The sequence below is a fragment of the Hemitrygon akajei genome, unplaced genomic scaffold (assembly GCF_048418815.1).
Source record: "Hemitrygon akajei unplaced genomic scaffold, sHemAka1.3 Scf000053, whole genome shotgun sequence".
NCBI lineage: Eukaryota > Metazoa > Chordata > Chondrichthyes > Myliobatiformes > Dasyatidae > Hemitrygon > Hemitrygon akajei.
In genome coordinates, this window is record NW_027331939.1 from 1,079,352 (window position 1) to 1,098,878 (window position 19,527).

Sequence of the window (19,527 nt, forward strand, 5' to 3'; positions counted from 1 at the left end):
TCCACACTGTCAGGGTGTTGAGTTTACCAGGAGACAAAGACTGCAGGGACGAAAGGTTTTCTGTTGACTAATACACTGTGTGTGGACCCCGCTGGCAATTCTGGTGTTGTGACCCGAATCGAGACAAACACCACGCTGCCCACTCCACCAACAACACGGCACAGCCGGACACATAACAGGGGACTTTACATCTCATAACACTGGATTCAGTGATGAAACCCGTGATTAATGTTGTTTTCCCACCGAAAAATCCATTAAGGTGCTTTTAAATACGAGCGCTCCCCCACAGGTGACGTCACACAGCTTCCCCCCCCCCACTCGCCTGACGTCACACATGGGCTCCCCACACCGGGATCTGCCCTGACGGGCGCGGTGTCTTACGTCACCCACGTGCTGCTGTGCTCGAGCTTTATCGGTTTAACGGCCGGGCTAATAAATTAAGTGTTTATAAACATCGACTGATTTAACTGAAACCTGCACATTTCCTGTGTGGGTCTGAATTGTGTGTCGGGATGGGATGGGAATCGAAATTATAACCCTGAGAACTCTGTGACCTGGGGCTGGAGGGAAAGGGATCGGGGAAGATATGGAGGGAAAAACTAAATACGTGTCTGGTGTAAATATGGAAATAATATAGGGAAATAATGAAATAATTTGGGAAATGCGGCGGTGGGTCGGGCAATATGTGAAGGGGGAGGAACAGTCACCGAGTCACGTGATCCTGTGTTACAGCGGATCGTCAGCATTTTCCGAGGCTCCGCCCAACGCCCGTGACGCAATAAGCAGATTGCGCATGCTCACATTCCCGGGAACGGCAGTGTTGTTTTTTCGTTCTTTGTGAAAGCGGGTCGGCGGTGAGATCGGGATCGGGAGGGGGTTCTCGCCCCCTTGGATGGGGAGCCGGAGACGGATTATTCTCTGCGGGGCAGCAGCAACAATTTCCCTTCGGTGAGTATTGAAGCCGGTCCCGAGCGGGGAGGTCTGACGTTGGGTGGTGAGTTAACTTTCCCGAACTCAAACAAGAGAAAATCTGCAGATGGTGGAAATGCGAGCAACGCGCACAAAATGCTGGAGGAACTCAGCAGGCCGGGCAGAATCTAGGGGAAGAATACAGTCGACATTACCGGCCGAAACCCTTCGGCAAGACTGGAGAATAAAAGGTGGGGAGGGAGAGAGAAACACAAGGTGATCGGTGAAACCTGAAGGGGGAGGGGATGATATTTCCCGAACTGGCGGCCTCGCCTCGCTTCCTTCACAGAATCTGCCGGGATCGGTCCGGTTTGTGAGACATTCACACCGAACCGTCTGAGATGAGCCGCCGCTCAGCCCCTGTTGTTCTGGTCCTATTAGCAGGATGAAGTAAAACATGTTTCCATATTGTTACTGACAGAGAATTGTATAATTTGTGTTCCGTGTGCTATCTGAATGTACTTGCCTGTGATGCTGCCACAAGTCAGTGTTTCTCTGTCCCTGTACCTTCCCGTACTTGTGCACTTGGCAATAAATTCAACAGGACCTGAGAAATCTCAGTGAGATTTGATTAGTGATGATCACCTTGGCAGCTCGGTAGGTCGAATGTATGCGACAGTACACTGTTAAATGCAAAACCCTGAAGAGTGTTGATGATCAGAGTCCGAGATCATCGCTCCCTGAAAGAGTCCGCACAGATTGATCGGGTGGTTAAGAAGGCAAATGGCGTGGTTGTCTTTATCATTGAGTTCAAAAGTTGGGAAGTTATGTTGCAGCTTTATAAGATTAATTAGGCCACATCTGGAGTGTTTTATACAGTTGTGGTCGCTCTCATTCTCTGAAGGATATCGGGGCTTTGGAGAGGGCGCAGAAGAGGTTTACCAGGATATTGCTTGGAATAGAGGGCCTGAGCTATAACGGGAGGTTGGTCAATCTTATGTTGTTTTCTCTGGAGCCGTGCCGGCTGGGGTGAGACTGAATAGACGTTTATAAGATTACCAAAGGATTAGAAGCAGTGTCTCAGAAAGGCAGCGTCCTCCAGCACCCAGGGCATGCCCTTTTCTCACTGTTACCATCAGATAGCGAGGTAAAGAAGCCTGAAGGCACACACTCAGTGATACAGGAACAGCTTCTTCCCCTCTGCCACCTGATAGCCAAATGGACATTGAGCCCTTGAACATGACCTCACTTTTAAAATATATAGTATTTCTGCTTTTTGCATGATTTTTAATTTATTCATAGAATAATAGAAAACCTACAGCACAGTACAGGCGCTTCGGCCCACAAAGTCGTGCCAACATGTCCCTACCTTAGAAATTACTATGGTTACCCATAGCCCTCTATTTTTCTAAGTTAATTTTTCTCCAGTGCCGCCAGGTTCCTAACCAAAAATCTTTGAAAAGACCCTATCGTGCCCACCTCCATAAACATTGCCGGCAGCCCATTACACCACTCTCCACCACTCTCTGACTAAAAAAACTCACCCCTGATATCTCCCCTCTACGTACTCCCCGACACCTTAAACCTGTGCCCTCTTGTGGTAACCAATTCAGCCCTGCGAAAAAGCCTCTGACTATCCACATGATCAATGCCTCTCATAAACTTATATACCTCTATCAGGTCACCTCTCATCCTCCATCACTCCAAGAGAAAAGGCCGAGTTCACTCAACCTATTCTCATAAGGCATGCTCCCCAATCCAGGCAACATCCTTGTAACTTGCCTCTGCACCTGTTCTAAGGTTTCCACATTCTTCCTGTAGTGAGGTGACCAGAATTGAGCATAGCGGAGTGTGACCAGGGTCCTATATAGCTGCAACAAAACCTCTCGGCTCCTAAACTCAATCCCACGATTAATAAACGTCAATGCACCGTATGTCTTCTTAACCACAGAGTCAACCTGCATAGCAGATTTGAATGTCCTATGGACTCAGACCCCAAGATCCCTCTGATCCTCCACACTGTGAAGAGTCTTACCATTAATGCTATATTCTGCCATCATGTTTGACCTAATAAATTGAACAACTTCAAACTTATCCAGGTTGAACTCTATTTGCGACTTCTCAGCCCAGTTTTGCATCCTTTCGGTGTCCCGCTGTAACCTTTGACATCCCTCCACGCTATCCACAACACCCCCAACCTTTGTGTCATCAGCAAATTTACTAACACATCCTTTCACTTCCTCATCCAAGTCATTTATAACAATTACAATGAGCAATGGTCCCAGATATACATATACTGTAATTTTTATTATTTTATTTTGTGTTTTTTTTTCCCGTCTATATTATGTATTGCATTGAAATGCTGCTGCAAAGTTAACAAAGTTTACACCACATGCCGGTGATAATAAACCTGATTATGAATCTGTGTGGACAGACGATATATTTTTCCTGGGGGTTGAAATGTCTAATACATTTAAGGTGAGACGAGATATAAGTGGCAAGTTTGTCTTTTTCCACAGAGTGGTTGGTAGCTGGACTCTCTGCCTGGGGTGGGAGACCCCACCAGTCACGTGATCCTGTTTGCCCCTCCCATTTATCCACAGATGTACAATCTCTTCGCTCATGCTCACTGTCTCCGGTTGGGTGGTGTTTTCCTTTCTGCTCAGTTTCCTTTCTACTGAAGCGGAACGTCTGCGGGATTGGGAAAGGGTCCTCGCCTCCTGGGTCAGGAAGCCAGGGGTCCGATCGGGAAAGGGTCCTCACCTCCTGGGTCAGGAAGCCAGGGGTCCGATCGGGAAAGGGTCCTCGCCTCCTGGGTCAGGAAGCCAGGGGTCAGATCGCGAAAGGGTCCTCGCCTCCTGGGTCAGGAAGCCAGGGGTCAGATCGGGAAAGGGTCCTCCCCTCCTGGGTCAGGAAGCCAGGGGTCAGATCACTGTCTGTAGGCCAAAGATATCGTTTTCCCATCAGTGAGTATTGAGACCGATCCCGAGTGGGGAGATCCAATGTTAGCTGTGAGTGCCGAACTGAGGGCCAATTGCTCATTTATTTTCCAATTATCTGGGCTCTTCAATAAAATGTGGATTTCACTTAATCAGCATTGAACGATCCAACCCAGGAGCCCAGGCTGTTTATTTCCACAGAGTTGAAATTAGAGACCCACCAACAGGTCACGTGAGGCTGTTTAACGCAGATCTACCCCACCCTCTGGTTTGTGACTCAAGATCATGTGGTGTGTTGTCAGAGTCCCCGGATGTGAGGTGATGCTTCCTCCATGTTGTGTTGGGGAGTCTGATGTTGGCCACTGAGTCCCTTTAACTTCCCTCAAATTGTCTCACTTCCTGAGCCTCCTCGCATTTGTCCTTGAGCTTTATGGCTGTTGTCTTCTCCTGGATTGGGGTGGATGGGAAAGAACGACCCAGGTTGTGGGGATCTTTGATTTCACTACTCTAGGGGGAGAATGGTTTCTGTGATCTACTGATCTGGATCCAAAGGTCTCTGCCATTCCTTGCAGTCACGAGCAGTGCAGTTACTGTGCAAAGCATGAAGTGTCCAAATGGGAAACTTTCTATGGTGTGTTGATAAACAATTTGGTGAGGGTTCAAAGTATATATGGCAATGTTTTTGTTGTTTGTTCTAACTTTGTCAATTTAAGATCCTTTATGCAGTAGTGTGTACTATTAATTCAGTATCTATGTATTGCTGGAGAACCATAATTGATCGTCCTTGCTTTCTGCTCCACCTGGTTCCATCTGCTCATTCCCTGCCCATCTTGTTCAACCTCTGTCCAGTATCTCTCCCACCAACTTCAGTGACATGCATCAACTATCTGGGTCAACCTTGGTCCACCCTGTATCATACCTCTGCAATGATATATATCGGCAATCTTTCTTGTCTTCATTGTGAAGTATTCTTTCACACCTTCGTCCTCACTGAGTTATTTCCTGAATCAGTTTTTGTCAGCTGGAAAGTTAGAGGGTCATCAGGTACCAGTTCTGTTGTGGATTGGTGTGGGAGTGCTAGTTTTTGAACTGTGACTGGCTGACACACTGCATCATATTACAATCAGCAAAGAGTACTGGGAGAGTTGCTGCTTGGACTCTAGTCCTGTGTTGGCTTTGACTTTGGTTACTGCTTCTACAGATGGGGCTGAATGGTCGTCCTTCTGCAATGAAGCAGAAATTTCGAGCAGCTGGACATTGGTTGTGGGGAAATCCCCGATTGCACTACCCAGTGTGAAATGGGAGGACAATGTGCGAGACTCTCAGGGTCGGCGAGTGGCAGATTAAGCTGTGTGATTCTGTGAGGTTGGGTCCTGGGATATCATAGTTTTTGATCCAGGTAAAATGGACACGAGGATCGAGCTGCTTGTGCTTACGAGGTGTTGAGCAAGTATTTCTGGTCTGGGATCAGATATTTGGTTTTGGAGTTCCTTTGGAAGCAATGACTGCCAGTCTGAGGAGAGGATGAGTTCCCATTCCATCCTCACAGGGACAGGTTATGAGTAAATGGGCAGTTCCATTTTTACAACAGTAGAAATAGACCCGTGAGTTTGGTGTTCAAACTGTGTTAATGTGCTTCATTATCTCTCTGGTTAAAGTGAGAACTGTGGTGAGAGGTTTATTGGAAGAAAAACCCCAACTGGAAGCAAACCACAGCTGAAGACGAGGGAACAGCAACAAGTGAACCAGCCCGAGGACTGAGAGCATCAACTGGAGAGAACAACTCTGAATCAACTGACTCGGAGTTCTCATTGATTCAGTCGGAAGAAAGGTTGGTGAGTCTCATTTACTCAGACACTGGTCCTTTAGACATTACATACTTGTACAAGGGAAGGTAGGATTTAGTTGGAGTGGGACTGAATGTGCCCAGAATAACCAGTTATGCTTCTGCCAGACACAGTTGCAATCAGTCCAGGTCTGGTAATGTGCTTCCAGCAGCCCAGCCCTTTAAGACCACTCCCATTCTGTCGAAGTCGAATCCGGATTAAGTCACTCAGAGACCGTATAGTACAAACTCTTTATTTCAAGCACCCGGGGCTCACTCAGTTAGTCACTCAGACAGGAACAGACTGTGACTGTTCCCACCCAATCCACCAATTCCCCTCACACCACAGATATATCTGTCCAGATACTCCCCACACAGGACAGGCTGGAGCCAAAGTTATTTACTATGATAGCCCCTGAAGACAAGTTACAAAATAGTCATAATGGCTTACACACACAGAACAGACTGAAGCTGTCCTATCTCTGCACATGAGTGCACAAGGAGATAAGCATCCTGAAACCCTAGCTAGCTACCCTCAAGAAGAAATATGGCTCAGCATGGCTTAGTACATCTGTTGATCATCAGGAGTTTCTTTCAGAAAAACAGGCTGCTATTGTTTAACGAAGTGTTAACCCTTTTACAGACTTTATCATTCCCTCCTTTACAGAGAAAGCAACCGAGTGGAGCTTTGACTTCTCAGTGGGTATAACATCAGTAGTTAGAACAATGAGAGGTACAACCATTAGGCCATAATGCAATATCATGCCCCACATATTACCGAACAGGCCTTCGAAGAGCACCATTTCGACCCTTTAGTGAACCTGTGTAAATCCTGCCCTATTCTCTTGATGCTGTCCGTCTCCTTTGCAGTGTGCTCGGAGAGCGATGTAACGTTAGTAGACTCATCAGGGATATAGGCGCAGCATTCTATGTCAATAATAGCACAGGTTCCCCCTTTCTCAGCTGGGATAAAATCTAAAGCCTTATGATTCTGTACGACTGTTTGCCGGATTGCAATCATTTCAGTGGATATTTCTGTTACTTGGGCCTGTGTTTCTGTCAGGGCCCCTGCAGTATTGTGGCCAGCTCCTCAAGTGCTGTATCCAAATTGATTATCTCTTGTGAATTCCTGGCTACTCCATAGGAGAGAAAAGCGATCAGCCAAAATCACTCAGTCTCAGTTACTCCTCTCCGCTGCTGGGCTCCTGCAGGTATGGCCAAGATGCATGTTTCCCAGTGTAGGAAGTTCCGTTTGGTGGGGGCCTGAGATACCAACCCTCAAAACATTGACAGCCACAGTCATCACAGACTGGACCACAGTTCCTCACTCTCTTCCTCAAGTGTTATTTGAAAAAGCCCAGGCTGAGAGTTCCTCACTGTAGTTGAGCGGGATTACTGACATTTGAATCATACTTTTCCCATACTGAGGAATTTCGGCACAAACCCAGCAGGCCCCTGGTTCTACCTGCTTGGCCCAGTTGTGACAGAGAGACAGAAAGGTGTTAACATAGGGGCTCCTGTGTGCTGGGGTAAGCCCTCTTAAAGACATAGATACAAACACCACTGTTACGGTTTAATTGAACCAGCAGCTATAGTCCACACCTGGACTCTGGTTTTGATGTTAAAACCACTGTCTTTATTGTTACATACCCCATAACTGAGTCACTTACCAGCAAAGATAGAGAGGTCCGCTGAAGTCTGATGGTACTATTTGTAAACGTTTTTATTTATAAAGGGGCACAAAAGTAAGGTTAATACAAACATTCAGATAATATACGTCATCACTACTCAATCTAAAGCGCGGGTATAGTAATAATCAACAATAAGAAGTAGCTCTATCGTTTGTCTAGGGGTAAAAATATTGTCCGATAGAAATATCAAAGTCTCTGGAGTTCATGCAGGCTTTTAGCCTTTTGGGGACCGCTGGATTTCACGTGTTGGAGAGAGAGAGAATTTTTGGTGAGAAAATAAACTTGCCAGCCTTTTGGACTCAAATCGTTGAATCGGGAACGTGGGTTCCCCATTGTCAGTTTGAAGTCCTTTTCGGTGTTATCAGCCACTCGCTCCCCAGGCTAGGGGAAACGAACCACACGTGGCTTCCGAATCGCTTCCCATCATCACGGGAGCGATGAGCGATGGTGTCTCCTTCTGGTGCATCGCTACGGTACTGCCTCCTGCAGTCCCCTTTTTATCTTGACTTACGGAGTTGTAGATGTCAGTCAAGGTGGGGTGATACAATCCCCACCCCACATTGCCTGAGGGTGTCCATGTAGCCATGATAGCTGGCACGTAGCATAGAATCGCAATCCACAAAGGTGTCTCCAAGAAAGAATGGTCAAATCCGTTGCGTTGTCTCTCTCTCTCTTTTCCTGGGTCCAAGACCTGAATTAATAGCGATCTTGCGATTCTCAGGAAGGAGGGGGCTGGTATCATAACACTATATAAACACAAGCTGCGAGCAAGTGTAAACATGCTGCCTAGTCAAATAGTTCTGCCCCCTCTCTCTCTTAGTAAGAATCAAACAGGAGAATATTAGTTCTGGGGTTGATCAGGATTTAAAAGTCGGGTCCTAATAATATGTCAAAGCTCGTCACATTCAATTTTGGTCATTGTCAGGCCAATCCATATTATTTGTATTAATAATGTTGGCTAACTTTGTAAGCATTGGAGCAGTAAATCATTATTAATGGGTATTTGTCCCCCCAGTTTAAAGGCTTGGTCTCCTGTGAAAGTGCCATAGCAGGCCACAAATCACATCCAGGGTCAATATGCCAGACATGGGTTCGGAATCCCATGTTTCCCTATCAGTTCAAACTTTAGACTGACGTTCCTACCCTTCCCTCCTATCTGGGCCGGCCTTGGTTTGCTTACGTTGTTTTTCCTGCTCTCGTTTTCGGCGCACATCCACCCATTCACGCTCCGCTTTTAGCGTCTCCCAACCTTTGGCATTCCTTCTGCAGTTCATACCTCTATCCCTTTCTCACATGTATTATTCCTCCAACTTGCTGATAATATACTGTTCCACTTTAAAGGTATGTCACATTCAGAATTTTTTACAGTTAGCCGAGGATTTCCTTCCACGCTGCTGTGCGGTGTTGGGAAATCATGTACAAGGCAAGTTACAGCAGTAGTTTGCCATTGCCTTCTGCTGGGTGAGTTGTTTTGTTCACCAGCTCTAACCTAGCACAGATGAAAGTGTGCAAGGGAGTCGGCTGGATTCGAACTCGGGACCTCTCGCCTCGAAGTCCAACACTGAAGCCACTAGGCCATCAGTGGCATAGCTGGCAAAGTTCCATTTTACATCTGCCTTTTCCTTCCATTCCCTTTTCAACAATTTCCACTTCTTTCCTCAGTTCTTTTTCCATATCAGATTTACTGCTTGTTCTCATGAGGTAATAACGCAGGCTCCCCCACCCCCCTCCGTCCGTGGCCACATTTTGAGTGCTGCACTCAACATTTGAAAATCTTTTTCCTTGTCTGGAAAACTCTCACATAAAATTGTGTAGGGCTGCTCCTGGCACACTCGTATCAATCGACTGCAATTAACCGATTATCTCTAAGTAATTTATCGGGCACAAAGCCTCCTGCTCAATTAACAATCAGATAAATTTACCCGGCAGGCACCTCCTGCTTAATTGATGAATTTACCTGACTTGTCTGCTTCCTGCCCACTTAGTAAAGTTTACCGAGTACCGCCTCCTGGCCACTTAATAAATTTTATCCAATACTGCCTCCTGCCCACTTAGTAAAAATTTTGCCTACCTTATACGAGTCTCCCGACAGATTTTTTTCCCGATCCTGTTAAGGTATGTGATCAGCCTTGGGCGAGGCACCGTACGTCCAAAGGAACTGACGGTGAGTGACAAATGTAAAATACCTATTGGGTACCCGGTCAGTCTCCACGGTCCCCAGAGTGGTCCAGATGCTTACTCAGCCCATCTGCTCTGTGCTCTGCATATTGAGATCCTGTTCGTGATGCCAAATGTTAAAGCTGAATCTGAATAAAACTCGAGAGAACAGCTTCTTATTGACACCACAGTTTATTGCACATTCTCCTGCAGGAGTTTGAGCTCCTGTTGTCAAAGGGAAGGCATGTAAGCACTGCCACCATCTGACAAGTTGACTGACTTGAGTTACAGCCGTATATTTATTCATAGTACACCCCATGCATTACTATTGCAAGATGTTATTTGAACTGGTACGCCCACCAAGTGTGTTGGTGCAAATCTTAATTACAAATCTTAATTGCAAATCTTAACAGAGTTTGCTATATCGAGGTTTTAATTATGGATGGATGTACTGTCCAGTCCTTATCAGTCATTCCCTTTGCAAGGCCCTGACTTAATTACAAACAGATGTTCATTCCTGTCCTTATCAGAGAGTCCTCCTCCCTTTACTCAAATGAGGGTACAATGTATAATGGTATCAACTAACAACGGTACAGTATACAATGTTATCAGCTCTCAATGTGTCTCTCTGCAAGCCACAGAGAACTGGTAATGAGCCTGTCCTGGCTAACCACTGAAGACAGTGTTTACTTCGGTTCAAATATTCCTATTCAGTCCCAATTATTCTTCTAGCCAGAGGTTACATATGTTCAAAATGAATTTTTTTATATATCTTCAATTCCTCAAGAGGGTTCAGGGGAAATATTTATGTCCAATATAGAAACTGGTGTTACCTGTATGTATTGTGGCAATGCAGGAGGTGCTGGAGAATTTGCAAGTGGGAAGACTTGGAGTAATATTTGCAAATCTGACTTTTTAAAGCATAATTTAGCAAGCAAACCACATATGGACATGTGCAAAAGCTCTGGTGAGAAAATCCTTCATTACCCGTTACAGGCCTGCTACATAGGTTGTGAGAGAGTGCAGATGAATTTGATCGAACTCGGGAGATCAAAGTACTTATCAACAGTGATTTTCTGGCTGTGAAACTAATTAGCTCTCTGTATAAAATTCACTATGCACATGTCACTGGGTAAAAAAAATGCACAGTACATGATTTATGTGCACACTGGTCATTACAAATTAGAGGGGACATTGGTGGGAAGGTGGGGAGACCTCCAGTGTCCATGATGCCCTCACCAACAAGATGTGCATCCAGCTGCAGCTTGTAACCCAGCACTTTAAAGAGTTGGAACTGGAAGTGTATGAATTGTGGATCATCCAGGAGTTGGAGGGGGAGATAGATATGACATGAAGAGAGGTGAGTTGCACACAAGGTGCAGGACACAGGAAACTGGGCGAGAATCAAGAAGGGGAATGAAGTTAAATAGCCATCACAGAGTACTCTTGTTGCTATCCCACACAATAATAGGTGGAACACCTCAGAAACTGTTGGGGGGGGGGAGGGGTTGGGAGGGTAGATTACCTGACAGAGAAAAGTCAAAGAGGTGATAGTGAATTCATTAGTTAGGGGAACAGAACAGGAGGGGACTAATATCCTAGTGGTAAGGCTTGCTAGTGCTAGTGTGGGTGGAGAGGGTGATGTGGTTAAAATAAGTTGCAGGGGAAATGGGAGCCAGAATGACAGAACAGATAGTGGAGAGGGTGAATTGAATTGAATTGAATTGACTTTATTCGATACATCCTTCCTACACATGAGGAGTAGAAATCTTTACATTACATCTTCACCAAAATATGCAATGTGTAATTAATAGTAATATATAATAGATCGTTTGTAGATAGGACAGTCAATATAACATTGAAATGCAATTGTATCAGCATGAATTAATCAGTTTGATGGCCTGGTAGAAGATAATGTCCCAGAGCCTGTTGGTACTTTTGCTGTGGTACCGTTTCCTGGATGGTAGCAGCAGGAACAGTTTGTAGTTGTGGTGAATTTGGTCCCTGATATCCTTTGGGCCTTTTGACACACTTGTCCCTGTAAATGTCCTGAATAGTGGAAAGTTCACATCTACAGATGCGCTGGGCTGTCTGCACCACTCTCTGCCGTTTCCTGCGATTAAGGGAAGCACAGTTCCCATACCAGGCAGTGATGCAGCCAGTCAGGATGCTCTCAATTGTGTCCCTGTAGAATGTCCTCAGGAGTTTGGGTCCCCGTCCCCAACTTGTTCAACCATCTGAGGTGAAAGAGGTGCTGCTGTGCTCTTTTCACAACACAGCCGGTATGTACACACAATGTGAGATCCTTGGTAATATTTATGCTGAGGAATTTAAAGCTGTTCACCTTCTTAAACCCAGATACATTGATGTCAACAGGGGTTAGCCTGTCTCCATTCCTCCTGTAATCCACAATCAGCTTTGTTTTTGTGACAATGAGGGAGAGTTTGTTTTCTTGACACCAGTCAGATGTTGTTCAGACCTCAGATAGAGTCAGCAATCAAATGGTTGAGCATGGTGCGATGAATGTGCTGAGCTGTGTATATCACAATGCAAGAAGCATCGTAGGAAAGCCCGATGAGCTCAGGACAGGGAATTATGATATTGTAGCTATTATTGGAATTTGGTTGCACCCAACAGTCTGAGGGATTTAGAGGAACAACTTTGTAGAGAGATTGCGGACCATGCCAATAAACAAAGGTTGATTCAGTAAGTGATTGTAACTTTCCATATATTGAATGGGACTCCCATACTGTAAAAGGACTAGATGGGGTAAAGTTTGTCAAATGTGCCCTTAATCAGTATGTAGAATCTCTGATATAGAAGTGAACAATAAGCTGTTAGGAAATGATCCAGGGCTGGTGACAGAATTTGTGATCATATTGCCATGAGATTCAAAGTAAAGATGGAAAAAGAGAGGTCTGGATTACGGGTTGAGATTCTAAATTGGAGAAAGGTCAATTTTGATGGTATCAGAAACATCTGACAAGTGTGGTTTGGAACAGGCTCATTCCTGGCAACAGAGTTCTTGTAAGTGGGAGGCCTTCAGAAGTGAAATTTTGAGGATGTGGAGATTGTATGTGCCTGTCAAAATAAAAGTTGAAAAGTTACAGGTGCAGGGAACCTTGCTTTTCAAGAGATATTGAGGCCCCGGATATTTTGTTCCTCCAAATGCCTCAGACTGTTGGGTGCTACCAAGACCCATTAATGACTACAATATCAGGATTCCACGCCCTGAGCTCATCTGGCTTTTTTTTTAAGTTGTCTGCTGTTGGTTTCTAAAAGATTCCCAATAGTCTTTACTCTTTTGTTTGCCCTCTCTTTGGCTTTTATGTTGGCTTTGGCTTCTCATTTCAGTCACGGATATGTCCTCCTGCCTTTCCAATGCTTCCACTTCTTTGGGATGTATCGATCACTCAGCTCCCGAGTTGCTCCCAGAAACTCCAGCCATTGCTGCTCCATTGTCACTCCTACCTTTTCCCATCCAAACAAGTTTGGCCAGCTTCTTTATCACAGAAACATGGAGAAGTTCAGTCCAGAAACAGGATATTTGGCCCATCTAGTCAATGCCAAAAAACATTTAAGCTGTCTAATGCAAATACCTGCACCGGGACCATCACCATTTTCACCTTCCCCACTTACCCATGACCTCTGGTTGTCATCCCACACAACTTCAGTGGAAAATCCTGCTTGCATTTATCCTATCTATACCCTCATAATGTTGTATACTTCTAAGAAATCCTCAAAGCAATGTATAATTTCCTTGTTTATGTTTCGAGCCGTTTTTAGGTGTATAAGATGATGAGGGGCATTGATCGTGTGGATAGCCAGTTTTTTTTCCCCCAGGTCTGAAATGGCTAACACGAGAGGACATAGTTTTAAGGTGCTTGGAAGTAGATACCGAGGGGATGTCAGGGGTAAGTATTTTACACAGAGAGTGGTGGGTGCATGGAATACACTGCCGGCTACTTGTGTGAGAGTCAGTTACTGTGGGGCCAGGCACCCATGCAGCTCAGTGGGAACAGGGAATAATACCAATGGAGAGAGTCAAACTGAGCCAAGTCACAGATTGGAGATGGCAGAAGTGCCCCGTTCTTAGAGAGACAGGAAGAGCATCAGAGCATCTAACTGTGCCCAGTTAGAAGATGATTTCTCCATCCAAATTGTGTTGAACTTCACTGTAACAGTGTGATGTCAGTTCACACCTTGACAACTCACGTGATCTGAAATGTTGTCCTGCACCCATTGATGGATTTTTAAAATCTTTTTACAGGTTACAAATGACAAGAAATTTGTCTACGGAAATCTCAAATATAGTTTTGCTGTCTCTGTCCAGATATTTAAGAAATGGAGCAAGGGATTCACTCGATCATCCTTCCTGCTCAGACTGTGGGGAGGAATTCACTTGGTCATCTGACTTACTGGCATGTCCATCATTTTAATCAGGGGGGAAACCATTCATCTGCTTAGACAGTGGGAATGGATTCAGTCGGTCATTTCAACTGAATGTATATCAGCAAGTTTACATTGGGCAAGGCCATTCACCTGCGCTGTGTGTGAGAAGGGATTCAGTCAGTCTTCCCACCTGTGGACACACCAGTCAGTTCACACCGGGCAGAGGCTGGTCATCTGCTGAATTTATGGGGTAAGGATTCACTCGGTCATCTGTCCTAATGGCTCACCAGCGAGTTCTCACTGGGGAGTGGCCGTTTACCTGTTCAGACTGTGGGAAGGGATTCACTTGCTCATCTAAACTGAAGATCCATCAAAGAATTCACACTGGGGAGAAACTGTTTACCTGCTCAGACTGTGGGAAGGGATTCACTCAGTCATCTGAACTGAAGGTACATCAGAGAGTTCACACTGGGGAGAGGCCGTTCACCTGCTCAGTCTGTGAGAAGGGATTCACCACATCATCTCACCTACTGATTCACCTGTCAGTTCACACTGCAGTGAGAGATTTCACCTGCTCAGTCTGTGGGAAGACATTCACTCAGTCATCTAACCTGCAGAGACACCAGCAAGTTCACACTGGGGAGAAGCTGTTCACCTGCTCAGACTGTGGGAAAGGATTCACTCGATCATTCAACCTACAGAGTCACCAGCGAGTTCACACTGGGGAGTGGCTGTTCACTTGCTCAGACTGTGGGAAGGGATTCACTCAGGCATCTCACTTACGGAGACACCAGTCAGTTCACACTGGGGAGAAGCCATTCACCTGCTCAGTCTGTGGGAAGACATTCACTCAGTCATCCAACCTACAGACACACCAGCGAGTTCACACTGGGGAGAAGCCGTTCACTTGCTCAGACTGTGGAAAGGGATTCACACAGTTAGGTAGCCTACAAACACACCAGTTAGTTCACACTGGGGAGCGGCCGTTCACCTGCTCAGACTGTGGGAAGAGATTCACCACATCATCTCACCTAGTGACTCACCAGTCAGTTCACACTGCAGTGAGGGATTTCATCTGTTCAGTCTGTGGGAAGAGATTCACTCAGTCATCTAACCTACAGAGACACCAGCAAGTTCACACTGGGGAGAAGCTGTTCACCTGCTCAGACTGTGGGAAAGGATTCACTCGATTATTCAACCTACAGAGTCACCAGCGAGTTCACACTGGGGAGATGCTGTTCACCTGCTTAGACTGTGGGAAGGGATTCACTCAGGCAGCTCACCTATGGAGACACCAGTCAGTTCACACTGGGGAGAAGCCATTCACCTGCTCAGTCTGTGGAAAGACATTCACTCAGTCATCCAACTTACAGACTCACCAGCGAGTTCACACTGGGGAGAGGCCGTTCACCTGCTCAGACTGTGGAAAGGGATTCACACAGTTAGGTAGCCTACAAGCACACCAGTTAGTTCACACTGGGGAGCGGCCGTTCACCTGCTCAGACTGTGGGAAAGTATTCACCACATCATCTCACCTAGTGACTCACCAGTCAGTTCACACTGCAGAGAGGGATTTCACCCGCTCAGATTGTGAGAAGGGATTCACTCAGTCATCTGATCTGCTGGCACACCAGTGAGTTCCACTGGGGAGAGGCCGTCGACCTGCGAATGTGGGAAGGCATTCACACGATCATCTCATCTATTAAAACACCAGCGAGTTCACACCACAGATCATCTGCTCAGGCTTTGGGAAGAGATCCTCTCAACCGTCTCCACCAAGGCTGCATCATTGTGTTCCACTGGGGAGAGGCCGTTCACCTGCTGTGAATATGGGAAGGGATTCACTCAGTAATCTAACCTTGTAACACACGACCGGGTTCACATTAGGGAGTAAGTTTCAATAAGCTGTAGGCTGGATATTTTTCTATCCCCATTGCTGAATGGAATTTCAAGAGTGACTGGGGAATCTAGTACAAGAGGGCATGACGTAAGGTTTGCAGGGCGCCCATTCAGAACAGATATGCGGAGAATTTTTTTTTTGTCAGAGGGTGGTGAATCTATGGAATTTGTTGCCACGGGCAGCAGTGGAGGCCAAGTCATTGGGTGTGTTTAAGGCAGAGATTGATAGGTATCTGAGTAGTCAGGGCATCAAAGGTTACGGTGAGAAGGTGGGGGAATGGGACTAAAGGGCAGATTGGATCCACTCATGATGAAATTGTGGAGCAGACTCGATGGGCCGAATGGCCGAATCTGCTCCTTTGTGTTATGGTCTTATGTGATTTTTTTCTCATGTGTGTTATTCCTGTTCCTCCTTCTGTCCAAGGTCGTGTTAATCTCAGTGGGTTTGAGTGTAAGTAGTTTTTTCTAAACTTATCATTTCAGTTCTTACTTATCTTTGTAAATTTTACTGATTGAAATGGGACTAAGATATTTTCATTAAAAAAAGTCACTGTCGGTATTGATGGAAGTGTTTATTGCCTTTGTTGTAATTGTTAACTATTGAGCTCTGTTCGGCAGTTTTTTAAAGCCTTGAAATAAATTTTGTCAAAGGTTTTCCCAATATTGCACTACTTTCTATTGTCTTTGCTTGTTGATTTTTCAGATACGTGGTTATCACGAGTCCCGGTGAAGGGTCATGGCCGGAAATGTTGTTTCCCATCCATAGATGCTGCCTGACCTGCTGAGCTTCTCCAGCACTTTGTGTGAATTTCTCTTGATTTCTTGCATCTGCAGGTCTTCCTGTTTCCCAGATATTTATATGTTTAGTGAAATAACAAGCCGGCCATTGGGTTGTGTGGCTCTGTTGGTAAAATATTAAATAAAATCATTAAATAAGAGGTGGCATAGGGTTGGGCAGTGTAGAATCTGTGGGTAGAATTAAAGAACAGCAAATGTACAAAAAAAATCCTTGATGGGAATTGTATAGTGACCCCAAAACAGCATGTGGTCCACAAATTACAATGAGAGATAGAAAATGCGTGCCAAAAGGGCAATGTTACAGTAGTCATGGGGGATTGTCATGCAGGAGATTAGGAAAATCAGGATGGTGTTGGTCTGAAGAGGAGGAATTCCTAGAATGCCTACAAGATGTTTGTTTTTTAGAGCAGCTCGTGGTTGAGTCCACTTGGTGATCAGCTATTCTGGATTGGGTGTTGTAATGAACCGGAATTAATTAGGTCACTTGAGTTCAAGGAACCCTTCGGGACAAGTGATCTTAATCTGATCAAATTCACCCCGACATTAGAGAAAGAGAAACTAAAGACAGATGTGGAATAAAGAGAATTAGAGAGGCATGAGAGAAAACATTGTCAAAATTGATTTGAAAAGAACACGGGCAGGGATTAAAACAGAGCAACAATGGCTGGAATTTCTGGAAGCAATTCGGAAGTCACAGAGAGGAAGTGGTATGCTAAAGGTAAGGTGACAAAACCATGGCTGATAAGAGAAACCAAAGACAACATTTAAAACAAAGAGAGTGCACAGAACAAAAAATACTGGGAAGTTAGAGGATTGGGAAGCTTTTAAAAATGAACAGAATACAACTAAAATCATTAAAAAGGAAAAGATGGAATACTTAGCTGAACTAGCCACTAATATTCAAGAGAATATCATTTTTTCTTCAGGTACATACAGTGTAAAAGAGAGGCAGAAATAGATATCAAACCACTGGAGAATGATGCTGGAGAGGTAGTAATGGGGTGGGGATGCAAGGTGATGGCTGATGTACTGAATCAGTATCGTACTCTTTGCAAGATGCTGGCAGGAGTATCGAAGTCCCAAATGTCAGTGGTCAGAATGTGTAAAGTTACGTTACTCGGGGGAAAGTAGAAGGAAAGGTGATGAGCTGTGATTTTTTTTTACTGGAAGGAGAAATCGATATTCATGCCTTCAGGTTGGAGCTATGCAGTTGGAATAATATGTGTTTCTCTTCAACTTTGAGGCTGTCAAGTGGAGCAACTCCAGCCATTGCTATTCTGCCATCATCCCTGCTAGTGTCCCCTTCCAATCAACTTTAGTAATCTCCTCTCCAGTGCCTCCGTAGTTCCCCTCACTCCACTAATAAAGATGCATCTTGTTGTACCTTTCCCCTCTCAAAGTGCAGGGTGAATTGTAACATGTTATGATTACAGCGTCAACATGGTTCCTTTACCGTAAGTTCCCTAATCAAATTTGGTTCTTTGGACAACACCCAATCCAGAATCAACATTTCTCAAGAGGGCACAATTACAAGGTATTCTAAAAGCATCTCATTAGTAGTTTCCAAATGCCCTCTCTTGAGATCAAGCACCAATCTAATTTTCACAATCTACCTCCACCCATCCCACTCATGGACTATTCATCTCACTCTCATTGGTGGGTAGATGCGCAGGATCCTCACCAGGACTACCAGCCTCTGAGACAGCTACTTTTCCCAAGCAGTAAAGCTGATAAATATCTCTACCCTCTAACCCACCCTTCCACACCACCAAACACCTCTACTTTATCATTTCCTGTATGTCATCTTATATGCAGGCATCCTATGCCGAGTGTCACTTTATGAAAATACAATCAGTCCGTGCACAGTATATAAACTGTGGATATATGTTGTTACTATTGTGTTTTTGTGCTGTATTGGAGCCGGAGTAATAATTATTTCGACATCATTTACATGTGTCTGCTGGAAATGGAATTAAACAACCCTGAATCTTGAATTAATATTTCAGCAGGCTGTAGCGTCACATTTCTGTCTCTCAGCGTTAATGCGGCAGAGCGCCACCTGGTGACAATGGAGTCCACAAATCAGGAGGTCCTGTTATTGTGGTAAATCACCACCAAGTGGCAGTGTTGTCCACAGAAAGGAAAGGTTTGCAACGGTTAGAAGGAGTGCAGGGGCTGCAAGTCGATGAAGTTCCAGACCTGCCCCTAACCACTCTCCTCACCACTAGTCAGAGTCCCAAACAGTCCTTCCATATGAGGCAACTTTTCAGCATCGTGACTGTTGGGGTCATCCATCGTTTCCAGTTTTCCAGGTGTGGCCTCCTCGACATTACTGAGACCCGATGTAGTCTCTGCATTCTGCTCTCTGTCCCGCTGAGATTCCACAGATGTTGGAGATGGAGAGTAACATACACAGAATGTTGGAGGAAGTCAGGAAGTCAGGTAGCTTCTATAGAGGGGGATAAAGCAAAACAGATTTCCTGCCGAGACCCTTCATCGGGACTGGAAGTGGGGAGAGGCCGGAATAAGATGGTGCGGGGAGTGGAAAGAGTCCAAGCTGGTAGGTGATAGGTGAAGCCAGATAAGAGTGAAGGTGAGTGGGTGGGGGAGGTGGGAGATGAAGTGAGACGCTGTGAGGTGGTTGGTGGAAAATGCAAAGGGCTGAAAAGGAGGAATCTGATAGATAGATAGATAGATACTTTATTCATCCCCATGGGGAAATTCAACTTTTTTCCAATGTCCCATACACTTGTTGTAGCAAAACTAATTACATACAATACTTAACTCAGTAAAAAAAATATGATATGCATCTAAATCACTATCTCAAAAAGCATTAATAATAGCTTTTAAAAAAGTTCTTAAGTCCTGGCGGTAGAATTGTAAAGCCTAATGGCATTGGGGAGTATTGACCTCTTCA

At 45.1% G+C, this 19,527-nt stretch overlaps 1 long non-coding RNA gene across 4 annotated transcripts; it reads left to right on the forward strand.

Moving 5' to 3' along the window:
* Window positions 1-740: 740 nt before the first annotated feature.
* On the forward strand, window positions 741-18,608 carry LOC140721242 (uncharacterized). 4 transcript variants are annotated; one of them, XR_012097351.1, is made up of 3 exons: window positions 741-948; window positions 5,507-5,683; window positions 16,516-18,608. It is a non-coding gene; the product is annotated as an uncharacterized lncRNA (long non-coding RNA). The 4 variants fall into 4 exon arrangements; XR_012097349.1 differs by having other exon boundaries at window positions 5,507-5,679; XR_012097350.1 differs by lacking the exon at window positions 16,516-18,608 and adding an exon at window positions 13,792-13,979.
* Window positions 18,609-19,527: the final 919 nt, after the last annotated feature.